The sequence below is a fragment of the Physeter macrocephalus genome, chromosome 7 (assembly GCF_002837175.3).
Source record: "Physeter macrocephalus isolate SW-GA chromosome 7, ASM283717v5, whole genome shotgun sequence".
Taxonomy (NCBI): domain Eukaryota; kingdom Metazoa; phylum Chordata; class Mammalia; order Artiodactyla; family Physeteridae; genus Physeter; species Physeter macrocephalus.
In genome coordinates this window covers 118,990,309-119,007,008 of record NC_041220.1, presented here as the reverse complement: position 1 = coordinate 119,007,008, position 16,700 = coordinate 118,990,309, and the positions used below count along the sequence as shown (strand labels likewise).

Below are 16,700 nucleotides of genomic sequence, written 5' to 3'. Positions count from 1 at the left end.
GGAGGAGGAGGAGGGGAGGAGGAAGAGGAGGGGAGGAGGAAGAGGAGGGGGAGGAGGAGGAGGGGGAGGAGGAGGAGGGGGAGGAGGAAGAGGAGGGGGAGGAGGAGGAGGAGGAAGGCGCATGCTCTTTCCTGTTTCATGTGGGATTCCTCCAGGCTTCTTGTCTGCATGTGTGTGCTACGGGTATTAGCCCTGAAGGTTTCTCACTCCAACAGAAGTCCTTTCTCTACCTGCATGAAAATCCAGTTTGCAATTGTCCACCTCTTGCAGAACCAGCTTTATTAAGCTCTTCTCCTCGGAGGACTGGGTCCCATGCCCTATGGTTCCAAATTTCAATAACTTCATCTCTTTTTCCCCTAGTATTGAGATGAGGGCTGCTTCCAGCACTTGCAACCTCTGAGAAATCTAGACTTCTACTTCATTTAACTTAAATAACAACTTACACTGAAGTAACAGGCAAGCTACTGGTGTTCTCTGTCCTGACTGGACCTTGACCCATACAAAGTCATATGTACAGCTATTAAATGATAGTCAGGGGCTTCCCCGGTGGCGCAGTGGTTGAGAATCCACCTGCGGATGCAGGGGACACGGGTTCGTGCCCCGGTCCGGGAAGATCCCACATGCCGCGGAGCGGCTGGGCCCGTGAGCCATGGCCGCTGAGCCTGCGCGTCCGGAGCCTGTACTCCGCAACGGGAGAGGCCACAACAGTGAGAGGCCCGCGTACCACAAAAAAAAAAAAAAAAAATGATAGTCAGGAACTAGAATTGGGCCAGTCTACCAGCCACTGCTCTTATCTCATGTGAAATACGATTATTACTATGCTAACCTATATGAAATTTCATTAACTTGTCATCAATTTCTAAATAATAATACCAGCAAAGAAATAAATTAGCAAAAACAAATTAAGTATAAAACTTGGAAATTGTCAAATTTAAATCATGCAACCCCATGGACTTCTTTAAATAATCTTTTCACTTCCCATATAGGCCATATATATAGATATGAAAACGTGCACCTCAGATTGGGAACTGAACCCACGTGCTGGGACTCGAAGCCAGCCAACACCCAGATTGGGACTCGAACCCATGCAGCCCGGACTCGAACCCAGCCAACACCCACAGTCTTCCAACTGAGATCACACACCTGGTTTGGGGACTTAATGAAGCTCAGGTTCTTGATGTCTCATTGCAGACAGAATTTAGTGAGAGACAAAAGTGATAAGAAAGAAGTGGATTTATTTAGAGAGAAACACACTCCACGAAGTTTGGGCCATCTCGGAAGGTGAGAAAAAGCCCCAGGGTATGGGGTTGTCAGTTTTCAGAGGAGTGGGTAATTTCATAGGCTAATAAGTGGGAGGAGTATTCTAGCTATTTTAGGAAGGGGCAGGGATTTCCAGAAAATTGGGCCACCGCCCCCTTTTTGATCCTTGTGGTCAGTCTTGGAACTGTCATGGCGCCTCTGGGTGTGTCATTTAGCTTGCTGACTTGAGCATATACTGAGGCTCAAGGTCTAGTGGAAAAAGTCGACTTGTCTGCCATCTTGGATCCATTTGGTTCTAATCAGTTTATGTCATGTCCTTGGGCTATGTCAGTCTTTCAAAGGCTGTGCTCTGCCTCCTTCCCTCCTGTTTCAGATATATATTTTGCTAGCTTGAGAACCAGCTATATCTGTAGATATATAAACATAGATCTCTACATAGATAGAAAGCTATATTAAAAAGCTAATATTAATTACATAGCTAATATAAAGCTAAAAATACCAACTAGTCCAACTCCTAATTTGGGCTTTGAGATGTTTGCTGAGGGAGTTAAGAATCATCGCTTTTCACGTCTAAAATAGATAATTAGAATGTCTGTACTTCCTATCCAGAATAAATGCCATAAGGAAATCTGTGAGTTTGCTTTGTATTTCCAAGTTTAAAGTTACTAGATTGTCACTGCTGCTGCTGTTATTGTTTCCCACACCATTCTAGTTATAAGTTTAAGTGAAAATTTTTTATAAACTTGTCTTATTTGGAGAATTTTCAACAAGTGATATATATAGCCTTCATTTGATCTTCAAATAATCAAATATTTTAATCACGTATATGCTAGGTAGAGCGCCAAGGGCTAGTTACACAATGGCAAACAAGACAGAATATGCAGTTCCTGCACTCTCCCACATTCTAGGGGGGTAGACATGTTAAACAAGTGGGTATTTTATAAAAAGTATTTAACTTTAGGTCACTTATTTCTGAGGGGTTTTTTTGGGGGGGTGTGGGCGTCTTTGGTGAACATAAGAAAATACCTAAATATACAACCGGATGATAATAATCAAAATTTTAAGATTTTTTTCCTAGAAAATGAATTTATTATCTCAAGTCTGCGCTACACAGAAACCTCGCAAGAACAAGGAGCTACAAAGTGATTGTGTATTGATAACCCTACTTTCCCTAATTTGAGGCCATGTTCCCACTTAAACGTCTACACAGAGTTAAGTATGTTTGTGGAGTAACAAGGTGCGATTTCATTGACTTGTGAGTCATATTTACCTTTCATATGTACAATGCTTACAGTCCACAGCCAAACACTTTCAAAAGCTTTCTTTAGTATTACCACAGAGTGGCTTAGTTTGCCTCTATGAAAGGTGCCCTGACTGGAGGAAATGAGAGCAGGATATTAGTATCTGCCTCCTGTGCTTGCACCATTCATTGTTTTCTCTTGCTCTCGTAAGTCTGTAACCTTTGCCGTACCCAGGTACCACCCAGGAGGCTTAGAAATACAAATTTCTGAAATGTTAGAAATGCAAATTTTTGAACTCCACCTTCAGAGATTCTCACTCAAAAGATCTAGGGTGTGGCTCACTGCATTTTCAAGAACAACTGCCAGTTGGGAAGCTCTGATGTAACAGAATCATTGCTTAGAATATTAATTAGGTGCACCAGAGTGAGAGTGAACCAGAAGACAGGTGTGATATGGGGTCAGGATCCGGAACATAATGTCAATTAAACCCCACATGGGTTCTGAAAACATCTTGGGAGGAGGATCATCGTCATTCAAGATGATCATCTGAAGTTCTACAAACCTGCCTGATGATTAGGAAACTTTGGTGAACTTTGTGAAGCAGATCATTCCTGGCTTTGTCTCCTAGGGCAGTTGTTCCCAACTTCTCATGCTCCGTAGAATCACCTGGGGAAAAAAAAATCCAGATATCCAGGCCACATGATAAAAGCTCTAGGGCTTGGCCTGGGTGTGAGTATTTTTTTGTACTTATTTCTGAAATATAATTGACATATAACATTATATTAGTTTCAGGTGTACAATGTAATGATTCGATATTTGTATATACTATGACTTGATCACCACAACAGGTCTAGTTAACAACCATCACCATGCATGGTTAACAAATGATGTTTTTCTTGCGAGGAGAACTTGTAAGATCTACTCTCTCAGCAGCTTGCAAACATACAATAGAGTACTAGTAACTATAGACACCATGCTCTACGTTACATTCCCATGACTTATTTATTTTATAACTGGAAGTTTGTACCTTTTGACCTGCTTCACCCATCTCGCCTCACCCCCTACCCTCGCCTCTGACCTCAGGCAACCACCAGTCTGTTCTTTATATCTATGAGCTCTTTTGTGTTTGTTTGTCGTTTAGATTCCACATATAAGTGAGATCATATGGCATTTGCCTTTCTCTGTCTGACTTATTTCAAGGGCATGAGTATTTTTTAAAGCTCCCCAGTGATTTCAATGTGCAGCCAAGGTTGGAGTGATTAGAGAATGATCCCAGAAATCAAGGGTCAAAATACTGACCAAGAATCAGTATTTTTAGCAATAGCTTACAGGTAATTCTTATGAACACAAAGTTTGGAAGTTATTAAATTTGATATACAAGGATATATTTCAAGTTATTTAAAGAAATAACTATCCACATTTGACTAACTTCAACATATATAGTTCGTAATACATATAATATAAAGTTTCTCTTATTTGGGATTGATGATTCTGACATTTCCTGGGTCAAAATGCCTACTTTTAGTTGTCACTGACAACTGCATTAAATACACACACACACACACAAACACACACTGTAGCATTTTTACCCTTATATTGTGAAATAAGGACTAAACACACAGATGACAAGTTATTATCTTAATAAGATTTGCTTTTTTTTTGCTTTTTTTTTTTCATTTGGTTGTGCCGGGTCTTAATTGCGGCATGCATGTGGAATCTAGTTCCCTGACCAGGGATCGAACCCAGGCCCCCTGCATTGGGAGTGCAGAGTCTTATCCACTGCTCCACCAGGGAAGTCCCAGATTTGCTTTTTTTTTTTTTTTTTTTTTTTTTTTTTTTTTTACGGTAAGCAGGCCTCTCACTGCTGTGGCCTCTCCCGTTGCGGAGCGCAGGCTCAGCGGCCATGGCTCAGGGGCCCAGCCGCTTCACGGCATGTGGGATCTTCCCGGACCGGGGCACGAACCCGTGTCCCCTGCATCGGCAGGCGGACTCTCAACCACTGCGCCACCAGTGAAGCCCCCAGATTTGCTTTTTGACTAACGTGATGAAACATTACTTCCCTGAAAAATGATTTTCTTTTTTTAGGGTGTGGTGTTAAAATTGCTTTCCCTGATGTAAACTTAACATTCATTTCCAGGAAGCCCTTTAAAAGTCAAAGTGGAACAACTTGTTCCCAATAAGAAGATTCCACCCACCTTCCAAAAACTTAAGCTGGAACACAATGTATGTCCCACTGAGTACAGCAGAACAGAGGTTATGTCTTAAACTGTACCCAAGAGGGCAGAAGGTTACTTATTAAAATACCTCAATGATATCCTACAACTCAGACATCAGGGTAGCACTGTGGCTTGAGTCCATGAAATCTTTTTTCTTTTAATAAATTTATTTATTTTATTTAATTTATTTATTTTTGGCTGCGTTGGGTCTTTGTTGCTGCGTGTGGGTTTTCTCTAGTTGTGGCGAGCGGGGGCTACTCTTTGTTGAGGTGCGCGGGCTTCTCACTGCGGTGGCATCTCTTGTTGCAGAGCATGGGCTCTAGGCATGTGGGCTTCAGTAGTTGTGGCTTGCGGGCTCTAGAGCGCAGGCTCAGTAGTTGTGGTGCACGGGCTTAGTTGCTCTGCAGCATGTGGGATCTTCCTGGACCAGGGCTCGAACCCGTGTCCCCTGCATTGGCAGGCGGATTCTTAACCACTGCACCACCAGGGACATCCCGTGAAATCCTGACTGTGATTCCCTCCATCATGTTCTGCAACCATCTCACAGAATCATAACACCTCAGATCTGAACTAGACAACAGAGACCTCTGGTCTAGTCCAACTGCCATGTTTGAAAGAAAAGGAAAATGATGAACAAAGAAATGAAATAATTTGCCTCCAGTCAACACCAGGAGTTAATGCCTGGTTTCCATGCCTCCCAAATTGAAGCCCAGGACTCTTAACGCCCCCCACATTGTCTGTTTCCTAACTCACTCACCTTTAGACCAGCACTCTAAACTCTAGTAATTTAGGGGGGAATCTAACACTCCTTCTCCTTCACCTCTGAGGAGTAAAAAAACAAACACTAGTCTGCTAGGAGGATGGAGCTTTGGCTGTGATTCAGAAGGCTTTAAAAGCCTTTGTGTTGTGCCCTTTCAATAGGTTTTCTATCTTTCCACTCCCTTGAGTCTTTTAGGGGTAAAAGCAAGGCCTGAGTCAGGAAGATAAATACATGAGCAATTTATTAAGCTGTGTTCTAGTCTTTAAGGAGATTTCACTTTGTTTTGACCCTTGTTTCCTTATTTCTGCTCATCTTCTACTGTAGCCTCTGTGATGGTAAGATCTCATGAATAGGGTATGTGTTCCTAGAAATGGCCTGTTTTTCATTTAGGCCAGAATTTCTCCAACTGGTATGTATTCTTTGGCATCCTAGAATTCTCTATGAGAAATTAAAATTAATTTGAGTGCATTCTGTAGGTTTTGGAAGACAACCTTTTATCCTAGTGCCCACATTTCTGTTGTGTTCAGAGGTGTGTTCCCATCAAATGAAGCCCAAATAACAGCACAGGATGCTATAGGAAGGAAAGTTTTGCAGTACAGTAAGTCCCCTACATACAAATGAGTTCTGTTCCAAAAGCACGTTCATAGGTCCAATTTGTTTGTAAGTACAACAAAGTTAGCCTAGGTACCCAACTAACATAACTGACTATATAGTACTGTACTGTAATAGGTTTATAATATTTTTCACACAAATAATACATAAAAAACAAACACAAGAAATAAAGAAAACATGTTTAATCTTACAGTACAGTACCTTGAAAAGTACAGTAGTATAGTACAACAGCTGGCATACAGGGGCTGGCATCGAGTGAACAGGCAAGAAGAGTTCCCGACTGGAGGAGGGAGAGGAGGTGGGAGGTGGTAGAGCTGAAGGATTGTCAGCAGTAGGAGACGGAGGGCAAGCTGCAATTTCACTCACTCCTGACGTTGATGGCACAGGTTCTGGTTCCTTGCTGGATTCAATTCTATCTACCCTCTTGAGAAAACGATTCAGTGATGTCTGGGTAGTAGCTCTTTTTTCTCATCATAGATGACACGGTAGCACTGGACTGCATTCTGAACGGCTGCTGCAACCTCCTTGTGCAGTTCTACATTCGGGTCCTGTGCCTCAAAAACTAACAGTGTCTCCTCAAATAAAGAAAATCCCCTTGTCATTTCCTGCGTCATGAATCTCTTCACTTCTTCAGTTACTTCTTCTTCCTCTTGTCTCTCTTCATCCTTTCTCTGGGCCTCCAATTCCATCAGGTCTTCATTAGTCAGCTCCTCGTGTTGCACAGCAAGGAGTTCAATGAAGTCGTCTTCTTGCAGATCTAGCTTCAGCTTCTCGCTGAGGGTCACTAAGTTGCTGAAGACCTCTTTGGACTCCTCATCCACATTCTCAAATCCATGAAAATCGTGAACAAACTGCGGGCAAAAGTTCTTCCAAACCCTATTCATGATGAAGGCCGTAACTTCATGCCAAGCAAAGTCAATGTTTTTTATGGCCTTGTAGATGTTATAGTGCTTCCAAAATTGTCACAAGGTTGTTCCAGATTCGTCACTCACCTTTACTGCCTGATGAAAAGTGTGACATAAATAATATTTCTTGAAAGTAACTATAAGCCCCTGGTCCATAAGTTGGATGAGAGACATTAGTATTCAGTGGCAGATGCAGTACTTTGACGTTGGGATGAAAGTTGTCCATGAATGGAGGGTGGCCCGGAGCATTGTCGAGCAGCAAAAGAATGTTGAATGGGACATCCTTCTCTAAGCAGTATATCTCTACCTCAGGGATAAAGTGGTGGAAAAACCAGTCCTGGAAAATGGCCTGTGTAACCCAGGCTTTGGGGTTACTCTTCCACACAACAGGAAGAGCCCTTGGTTACATTTTTAAGGGCTCTTGGGTTCTCTGGATGATAAACTAAGAGAGGCTTCAGCTCCATATCGCTGGAAGCATTGCCACAAAACAACAGAGTTAGCCTATCATTTGTTGCTTTATAGCCTGGCATCAACTTTTCCTCCTTACTGATATAACTTCAGTCTGGCATCCTCTTCCAGTACAATCCTGACTCATCCACATTAAAACCCTGCTAGGGTAAATATGCACCTGCATCAATAATTTCTCAATGCATTTCAGGAAATTCCCGGGCAGCTACCTTATTTGTACTCACTGTCTCACCGCTTACTTTTACATTGTGAAGGTTGGCTCTAGCCTTAATCTGAGGAAACCAGCCATGGCTGGCATTAAAAGATGCGCCCTCTGATTCTTCACCGTCTTTCTACTTCAAGTCTTCATAAAGGCTTTTACCTTTCTCTTGAATCAGCATTAAGTTGAGCAGAACTTGACGCTGATGCTGATCTTGTATCCACACACTGAGAAGTTTCTCCATCTCCTTCATCACTTTTCCATGCTTCTTCAGTTTTATTGTTGACATCATTGGCGTAGCAGACTTCACATGTTCCATGATCTTGTCCTTGTTCTTTAGAACTATGCCGATGGTTGAATGATTCATGTTATAAGAACGAGTGACATCTACCTCTTTTTCACCTCGTTCTACCCTCTCAATTATCTTCACTTTTGTTTCCGTTGTTGTTGCTTGGCACTTCTTAGCAGTACCAAATACATCACCGCTACTTTTATGCTTGCTTCCGGACATCCTGGGCTCAAAATAAAGATACTGTACTACTATACTCTATGCAGTACTGTACAGTAAAGTACACAAAAGTACAACCACTTGTAGAGGATGCATGAACATGACAATGTATGCCAGACACATGAACTAACTTACGTGATTGGACATGTGAACTCACGTTCGCATCTTTGAAGGTTTGCACCTTGAAGGTTCGTATGTAGGGGACTTACTGTAGTTCAAGTAAAGAAAAGTGGGAGGATAATTGAGTCATTACAGAACACATGGTAGGATAGACTCCATGGCAGTCAGACTCTATTTTTATTGTAATTGGTAATTTGTTGGTTTGTAGCCACTTCTTTGTGCAAAACAACTCATTTCAGGAAAACATCTATATTTTTCCTCCATCATGTTCTGTAAACATCTTGCAGAATTACTTCATCTAAAAGTAATATGGCAAAAAATAATTTTTATGTTCTCTATTCCAGCAATCATCAGATAAGATACTATATTTCAATGGATTTCGTATTTGCCATAATACTGATCTTTAAGTGAATAAGACAGTCCTGTCTTACAGTTGTCAGATGATATCTCATTAAATTAACATTTTATATTGCTTGAGGGCAGTTTGATTATGTATGAAATTTGATTATACAGACTGAGCAAATGGTGATGGAATAAATCTTCCTGGTCAAAAGCTCAAGCTCTAGAATTAGGATGCCTGGATCCAAATCTTAGTTTTCTAGAGCCTAGATCATTTTACTAGACAAGTTATTGACCATCTGTCTCTTCGTTTCCTGATCTGTAAAATGATAATATTTTCTACTTCATAGAGTTTTTTTGAAGATGAAATTAGTGACACATGAAAAACAGTTATAATAGTGTTTGGTGTTACACTAATTGTTCAAAAAAATTGTTGTTGTTCAACAGTAGTGTTGAAGTTGAAATGTAGAAACACTTTAATTCTGATTTTACATCTTTCTATCATTTCTACCTTTAAATCTAGCACTGGTGATTTAGGTTCAGTAAAACAGCATTATCTGTCACAGCAAAAATATTCATTTTAAATTTCATTTAATGGGTAAAGAAGGTGCTGCCCTTGGAGTTAGGCAAGCAAGTCTCAGGGTGGGGGAGGGGGTCAGTATGTTCCAGGATGAATTTGGGAAAGTATTAAGAACCAAATGTTAATGCTAGCTTGATGTGAATGGGACATAGGATTATATGGTACAAGACAGAACTGAAAAGGTAGCTTGTTTTCATTTATTATTTTCATTTATTATTTCATTCATTAGATATTTAGTAAATATTAAATAAGTACCTGGAACTAGGAATATAAAAACCAGGGGACTGCCTGTCTACTAAACCTATAAACATGTCATTACAATTATTTCCAGTGTTTTGGGAACCCAAGAGGAGATAAGCCATGGAAGGGCCAAGTAAGGCTTCTGCAAAAGGGTGATTTGTCAGCTTGGTCTTATAGGTTAGAAAGAGTTTCTTTTTCATGTGGAAACAGAGGTGGGAAAAGCATGTCAGGTCAAAGCAAAGCAGATAGTATGAAAGATGACAGTGAATTCCTTGGTTTGAGATAGAAATGGTGGAAGGTGCCAACTGGAGTCTGACTTGAGACTTTATCTGGTAGGGAGTGGAGAGTAGTGGTCAGAACTGAGGGAAATGAACCCAAGTGGGGAGAGGTCAACATTTCAATAGGTTATAAAACAAGACAAAAACAATAGAGTGTAAGATCTTTCTGTATGACAGAGCCAATGAGGAAGGTGAATGTAGTTTGAAGACTATTCTTTGTGTGTGTGTGTACAGCTCAGATAAATGTTTATTTTACTGAAAATATTTGCAAAATTACAATATAAATACATGACTCTATTAAGATAGGATCACTAATTCTTTTGAGTATCCTGAATATTGTAGAAAGAAGGGAATCGACAAGTAACTTGAGAAGTTAGAAAGAGGGAGAGATTTTTTTCTTTTTTCTTTTTTTTTTTTTTGAGAACGAGTTCAAAGGGAGAGAGAGAGAGAAGGCCCAGGGATCAAGGAGAAGGGAGTACTACAAAAAAAGAGGGAGGTGTGCATGGAGGAGTGAGAGAGAGAGAGAAAGAAGAGAAGGGAGACAGATGGAGGGAGAGATTAAATATAGGAAAGAGAGAGAGAGAAAGACAAGTACTAAAAGGAAGAGTTAACCTTGTAATATCTGATCCTCTCCACCCAGGCTCAGCTTCATGAAGACAAGAACCAAATTTATCTTGCTGTGCACTTAGTAGGAATTCGACAGATGCTTGTCTCAGAGGAGATAAGAGGGGCCTGGGTCATAAATAAGAAAAGGATGGTCTATGAGACTGCTCAGGTTGCCATAACAGAGTAGCACAGACTGGAGGACTTAAACAACAGAAATTTACTTTCTCACAGTTCTGGAGGCTGGAAGTCTGAGATCAGGGTGCCAGTATGGTCAGGTTCTGGTAAGAGCTCTTTTTCAGCCTCGTAGGCAGCTGCCATCTTGCTGTGTGCTCACTTGGCCTTTCTTTGGAAAGAGACAGAAGCCGGGGTCGGGGTGAGGGGAGCCTCTCAGAGATTCAGAGATCCCTCTCTGATGTCTCTTCTTAGGAAAACATTAATTTTTATCAGATCAGGGCCTCAGCCTTATGACCTCATTTAACCTTAATTACATTTATAAAGGTCCCGTCTCCAAATACAGTCACATTGGTAGTTAGGGTTTCAGCATATGGATTGGGGGATGGGACGTGGGGGAAGGGACACATTCAGTTTAGAACAGATGGGTTAGGCTGTGAAATAAGAGGGACAGGAAGGGTAAAGAATCCTTGCAAGAGAATAAAGAATAATTAAGTTGTTTCATTCTTTCGGCGTTAAATTTAGGCAAATTAGGGAGGAGAGCTGAGGTGCAGCTTTAAGGCTCTGAAATAAATTCAGAGGAGTTGCTATTGGGGAATTATGGACTAATCTATGCATTGTTTTCTAAACTTACCAGATTAAAAGAATCAACTAGAATATTATTTTAAAAGCCAGTTTTCGTTGGAGATCGTTTTTCTGGGCCTGGGTTGAGGTTCTAAAATTTTTAACAGGCCTCTAGAGAGATTTTTCTAGCTTCCAGCTGTGGGAAACTAGAAACCACAGAGAGAGGAAGTTAACTAAGAGTGGGTAAGAGGATTGGAAGATAAAGGTTGGGCTCAGGTCGAGGGGCGAAAGGAATCGGAAGTGTTGGTGAGAGTGCAGACAAAAACGTTGATCCCTACGTTGCAGGCTGAACAGGGAAAGGAGTGAAGCCAAGAAGGGAGAACAGGCTTGGACAAGGAAGAAAGATTAAGGGGCTATTAGTCCTAAAAAATAATGAGGGTGTGTTTACTGGGAGACTTAGAGAGCAGGCAGTTATAGTAAATGATTTCAGAGACCAAGGTTTCACTAGTAGCGTAGATTCCGAATTTGTGTCGACATGAATGCCATGGAAAATGACGTAATAGTTCTTCTGCCTTTACTTCCTTCAAATCCATGATCTGTAATGCTGCCAAGGAGCTCTTTTTAAAAGGAATGATCATTTTTTTCTGTGGCATCAAATACTTTCCTCACTCCCTTCTGCCTAAGGTAATCCCCAAACCCTTACCATGGCATTCAGGGTGCTTCTTTATTGCCTGCAAACATTTTATACCATTAACACCTTACTACCGATACATCCTTGAAAATGCTTCATTCATTCATGTTATGCCTTTTATTGGGTACTTTCCTCTGCCAGGTCTACCTGGAAAAATGGCAAATTCATTTTTGTTCGGTAAAATCTCTACAGGGAGGTTTTGATGAACTATCCCTCCTTCCTATGCCCATCACACGTTAGCTCATCCTTTCCTTTGCTAGCCTACTTTTGTGCTCTGTATGTGCTTTCGTTGTTGATCTTAACACTTTAGGGTAAGGGTCGCAAACCAAATACCTGCAGAAGGTGTGCATTTAAAATAAATGCCAGAGATAGGTAGGATGAAAGAACTTCATGCTAAGGTACTTGTATTGTACCTAAGTATAACACCTACAAGTTAAACTGCTCTTTTAAACACTGTTGGTGTAAAAAAACAAATCAAACAAAACACATCCAAGGCACGTAGAGTCTTTTGCTACACAGGTCACGGCAGTTATGAAATGAGAGGTCCACGTTGAGAAGCAGCAAATAAGAAAAGCAATTTCAATTTCTGGTCAAAGGGAATTGCATGTGTAAATAGGACGACATGATTAATTCAGCGTGGCATTGTAGGATAACAATGCCCAGACAGATTTCCTGGTGTATGTGTCTCTTACTCAAAGAGGCTCAAAGAAAACTAGTGACACAGAATCACTACTTAGCAAGGAGAGGAAAGGATGAACTTTGAACTGCGATGTAGAGACCTCGAGAGTCCAGCTGTCACTTTGTTGGCTCTGCCATCATAATGGCCTCTACAGTGTCTGAAAAAGACCATGTGATTTTTCCCAAAGTTATAAATCTTCTTCTGTGATTTATTTCTCTGTGCGTGGATTGGCTGGAGTCAGCCTAGAAGAGGACCTTTAAGAGAATGTCTATGGAAGTAGGACTTGCAAGAATCCTCTCAGCTGCATCAGCAAAGGACAACTTTCATGTTTTTCATCTTCTGATGGCTCACAAATCTCCAACCCCAGCCAAAATTTCTCTCATGAGCTTCAGAGACAGATATCCATCCAACTCCCTCCTGAACATCTCTTAGATGATGTTACAGGCATTTTAAACTTAATATGCTCACAACTGAATCTCGTTTCTCCATCACTGAAAACAAAAACAAAACATTGCTTCACTTCATGATTCACTTAGCTGCCCCATGCAGAAACCTATGAGTCATTTTGGAGAAGTCCACTGTTCTCCCCTTCCTTATCTAACCAATCACCAAACCTTTTCAATTTCGCACCCTAACTCTCTTTTAAGTCCACTCCCAGTGATATAATTTCAGCTGGCTCAGGTAACTAACAGACTGAGTCTTGGCTCTTTTCCAATCTGTTTTTTTACATTGCAGTCAAAGTGATCTTTCTGAAATGCAAAGAGTAGCTCAAAGCTCTTTATCTCCTACTACTCTTAGAATGAAGGTTCAGGACTCCTTAATATGATCAAGAAAGCCCTGCTTGAGAGTGGGAAGGAGGGAGATGCAAGAGGGAAGAGATATGGGGACATATGTATATGTATAACTGATTCACTTTGTTGTAAAGCAGAAACTAACACACCATTGTAAAACAGTTATACTCCAATAAAGATGTTAAAAAAAATTAAAAAAAGAAAAAAAAAAAGAAAGCCCTGCTTAATTCGTCTCCTGGCTGTCTCTCCAGCATCTTTTCTGCTATTCCCTCCCTCACCTCTCAGCCATTTGTTGATTCAACAGATATTGAGTGCCTACCATGTGCCCAAAAGTGGGGTAAAAAAACAAGCAGAGGAATGATAGACTTTTTTTTTTTTTTTTTTTTTTTTTTTTGTGGTATGCGGGCCTCTCACTGTTGTGGCCTCTCCCGTTGCGGAGCACAGGCTCCGGACGCGCAAGCTCAGCGGCCATGGCTCACGGGCCCAGCCGCTCCGCGGCATGTGGGATCTTCCCGGACCGGGGCACGAACCCGCGTCCCCTGCATCGGCAGGCGGACTCTCGACCACTGTGCCACCAGGGAAGCCCAATTTTTAAAAATTATATAAATATAGAATTGCACATCGTGTTAAGTATTATGTAGGAAAAGTAGAGGGCACATTGAGAGAATATTAGAGAGTAACGTAATTTATATTACGTGACGTTATCCAGGGACCCCAATCCTGACATTCCAGCCGTAGCTTTCCTGAAAGAGCTATGTCTTCACACCTCTGCGACCCTCTTGTCCATCAACCCACTAACACCTGCTCATCTATGTCTCAGCCTATATGGTACTTCTTCCAAGAAGACAGCCCTGAGACTCAAAGCCTAGGTTTGCTACTTCTCCGTCCTCTGAAGTTTCCTCATCAGTTGTATTGTCCTTTTAGTTTCCTTTTCTGTAATTCCGTGATGCAGGGACTCTCTCTTTTGTCACATTGGATCTTTACCTTCTAGCACAGTGACTGTTACAGAGTAAGCCCTCAATAAACATTCCCTGAATCAATACATGGAAGTACTGCTGACACTGACAGAGCTGAAGAAATTCTAGGGAACTCAAGTTCAAGAAAACTCTGCCTTTTACAACTGACCCCTAGAATTAAATCTTAAAATCTTTCTCTTGTCCAATTTGCCCAAACATCAACCCTATTTGTATTAATTGTTTGACATATATCAGGTGCCTGACAATTGCCAAGAGGGTAGAAGATCGCAAGTTGTATAAGTGGATAGACGTAAAGGAGTTATTACTTAGGACCTAAGACCTGTGTCTTTACTATAATCTTGTTCTATCGCCAACTATTTTATCTACTGGCAGTCATCTTCAGCCCTACCGGTCCGTGAGGCATCAACAGTTTAAGCCCTTATTTATTTGTTCTTACATTAATCAACCTGAAATGTGGCAATAAAACCCCTGCAAACCTGACATATTTGAGAAGAAGCGTCGGTACTTGTGAAATAACATTTGTGAACAGTTGAGGAGGCATTATGGAGATAGTGGTAAGCTTTAGGAAGACTACTTCATAAAAGGGCTAATGCGTGAGGTCAATTTTTCTGAAAAGGAAACAATGAGTTCATAACCAAATGACTGCCTTTCTGAATCCAGGTGTGTCATAAACACATCATCTGATGTAAATCATGTTATTGGTTGAGAACAGATTAAACAAACTCATACAAATCAGCCAGTTTCCACTTCCTTAACATCACTTCTTGGTTTACCAGGCCTGGTGGGCACTGGCCTGGCCAGTGACTCGTAGGCTTGGCGATCGCCAGACCTTGTGGAATTCTGTAGTTGATGACCCTCACACTTTGGGCCTTTCCTCCTGCACGTCACTGTTTAGCAGAAGACCCAGCATGGCTATATTGTAAAGTTAGGAGGAAAGGCCTATCCATCTCATCTCACCCTACTGCTCAATGCATGTAGAACACCTGTGATGTAGCTCACAGAATTCTGATTGACACACACACATAATTTCTTGCAAAGGAAAGTGGGAGACAGAAATGTGAAAAGGTCAAGTTTGGGTTTCACAATGATCTGTTGAATTTTAAAACTCAAAGATGTTTGATAAGAGGAATTTCAAACAGCATGCTATTATTACCTAAACAACTTACCTCTATGTTTTTACTCACGTTGTTTCCTAGAATGCCTTCTTGTGTCCCTCAGCATCATCGTATTTTATGTTTAAATCCTACCCACCTACCCTAGCTCAAATGCCAACTCAACCACGAAATCTCAGATTTGCCCAGAAAGAAGTGAGCTCTCCCTGTCTGTATGAGACCTTAACTTCTGACACAAAGTGTATACACCTGAGCTTTCCTATGGGTTACATTTCTTGAAGGCTTTGTATTTGGTAGGTGTTTACAAATATCTGTTCTTAAAAAAAATAAATTTATTTATTTATTTTTGGCTGCATTGGGTCTTCGTTGCTGCCTGCTGGCTTTCTCTAGTTGCCGCGAGCGGGGGCTACCCTTCCTTGCGGTGCGCGGGCTTCTCCTGATTGCGGAGGCTTCTCTTGTTGCGGACCACGGCTCTAGGCACAAGGGCTTCAGTAGTTCTGGCTCGCAGGCTCTAGAGCGCAGGCTCAGTAGTTGTGGCACACGGGCTTAGTTGCTCCGCGGCGTGTGGGATCTTCCCCGACCAGGGCTCGAACCCGTGTCCCCTGCACTGGCAAGAGGATTTCTTTTCTTTTTTTTTTTTTTTAAACAAAAAGACTTTTTAGCAGCATCCTTAGGGCAACGCGTCCCAGGAGGGGATGCTCCTCAGCACACAGGCCACCCAGTTGCAAGTGATGAATCCGAGTGAAACGATTGTTGTACACAGTGCAAAGGACCACCCCAAACCACCAACAGAAGGAAAATTACTTTACAAAAAAGTAAATAAAAATAACGCCCATTTTTCTATTTTAAAAGGTGCAAGCTCTCGAGTGGCAGAGCGTGGAAGGCCCGAGGACCCGGCGCCCTGGAGTACCGATGCTCGAGGGGCCGGCCCGCCCTGGTTTCTAAAGCTTAATTTAAGCCTCCCAGGTCTGCTTCTTCGTACTACTTGCTCTACGATTCTCGTTCCTACTGACTTCTTCAGCGCGTCAGGCTCACAGTTACCAGCCTTCATCAACATCATTAATCATTAGAGAAATGCAAATCAAAACGACAATGAGATATCATCTCACACCGGTCAGGTTGGCCATCATCAAAAAATCTACAAACAATAAATGCTGGAGAGGGTGTGGAGAAAAGGGAACCCTCTTGCACTGTTGGTGGGAAGGTAAACTGATTCAGCCACTATGGAGAACAGGATGGAGGTTCCTTAAAAAACTACAAATAGAACTACCATACGACCCCGCAATCCCACTACTGGGCATGTACCCTGAGAAAACCATAATTCAAAAAGAGTCATGTACCAAAATGTTCACTGCAGCTCTATTTACGATAGCCAGGACATGG

The 16,700-nt window shown here is 41.6% G+C and overlaps 1 protein-coding gene across 2 annotated transcripts in view; it reads right to left on the bottom strand.

Annotated features, from left to right (window-relative positions):
- The window catches only part of UGT8 (UDP glycosyltransferase 8), a 134,478-nt gene that overhangs the window by 104,862 nt on the left and 12,916 nt on the right, over positions 1-16,700 (bottom strand). The window contains exon 1 of one of the 2 annotated variants that reach the window (XM_028492230.2): positions 3,064-3,271. The exons of the other annotated variant lie outside the window; for it this stretch is intronic. The gene's annotated coding sequence lies outside the window, so the exon portion shown is untranslated. Of the gene's footprint in view, positions 1-3,063; positions 3,272-16,700 lie in introns of those variants that run through there. 2 annotated transcript variants of the gene reach the window in all.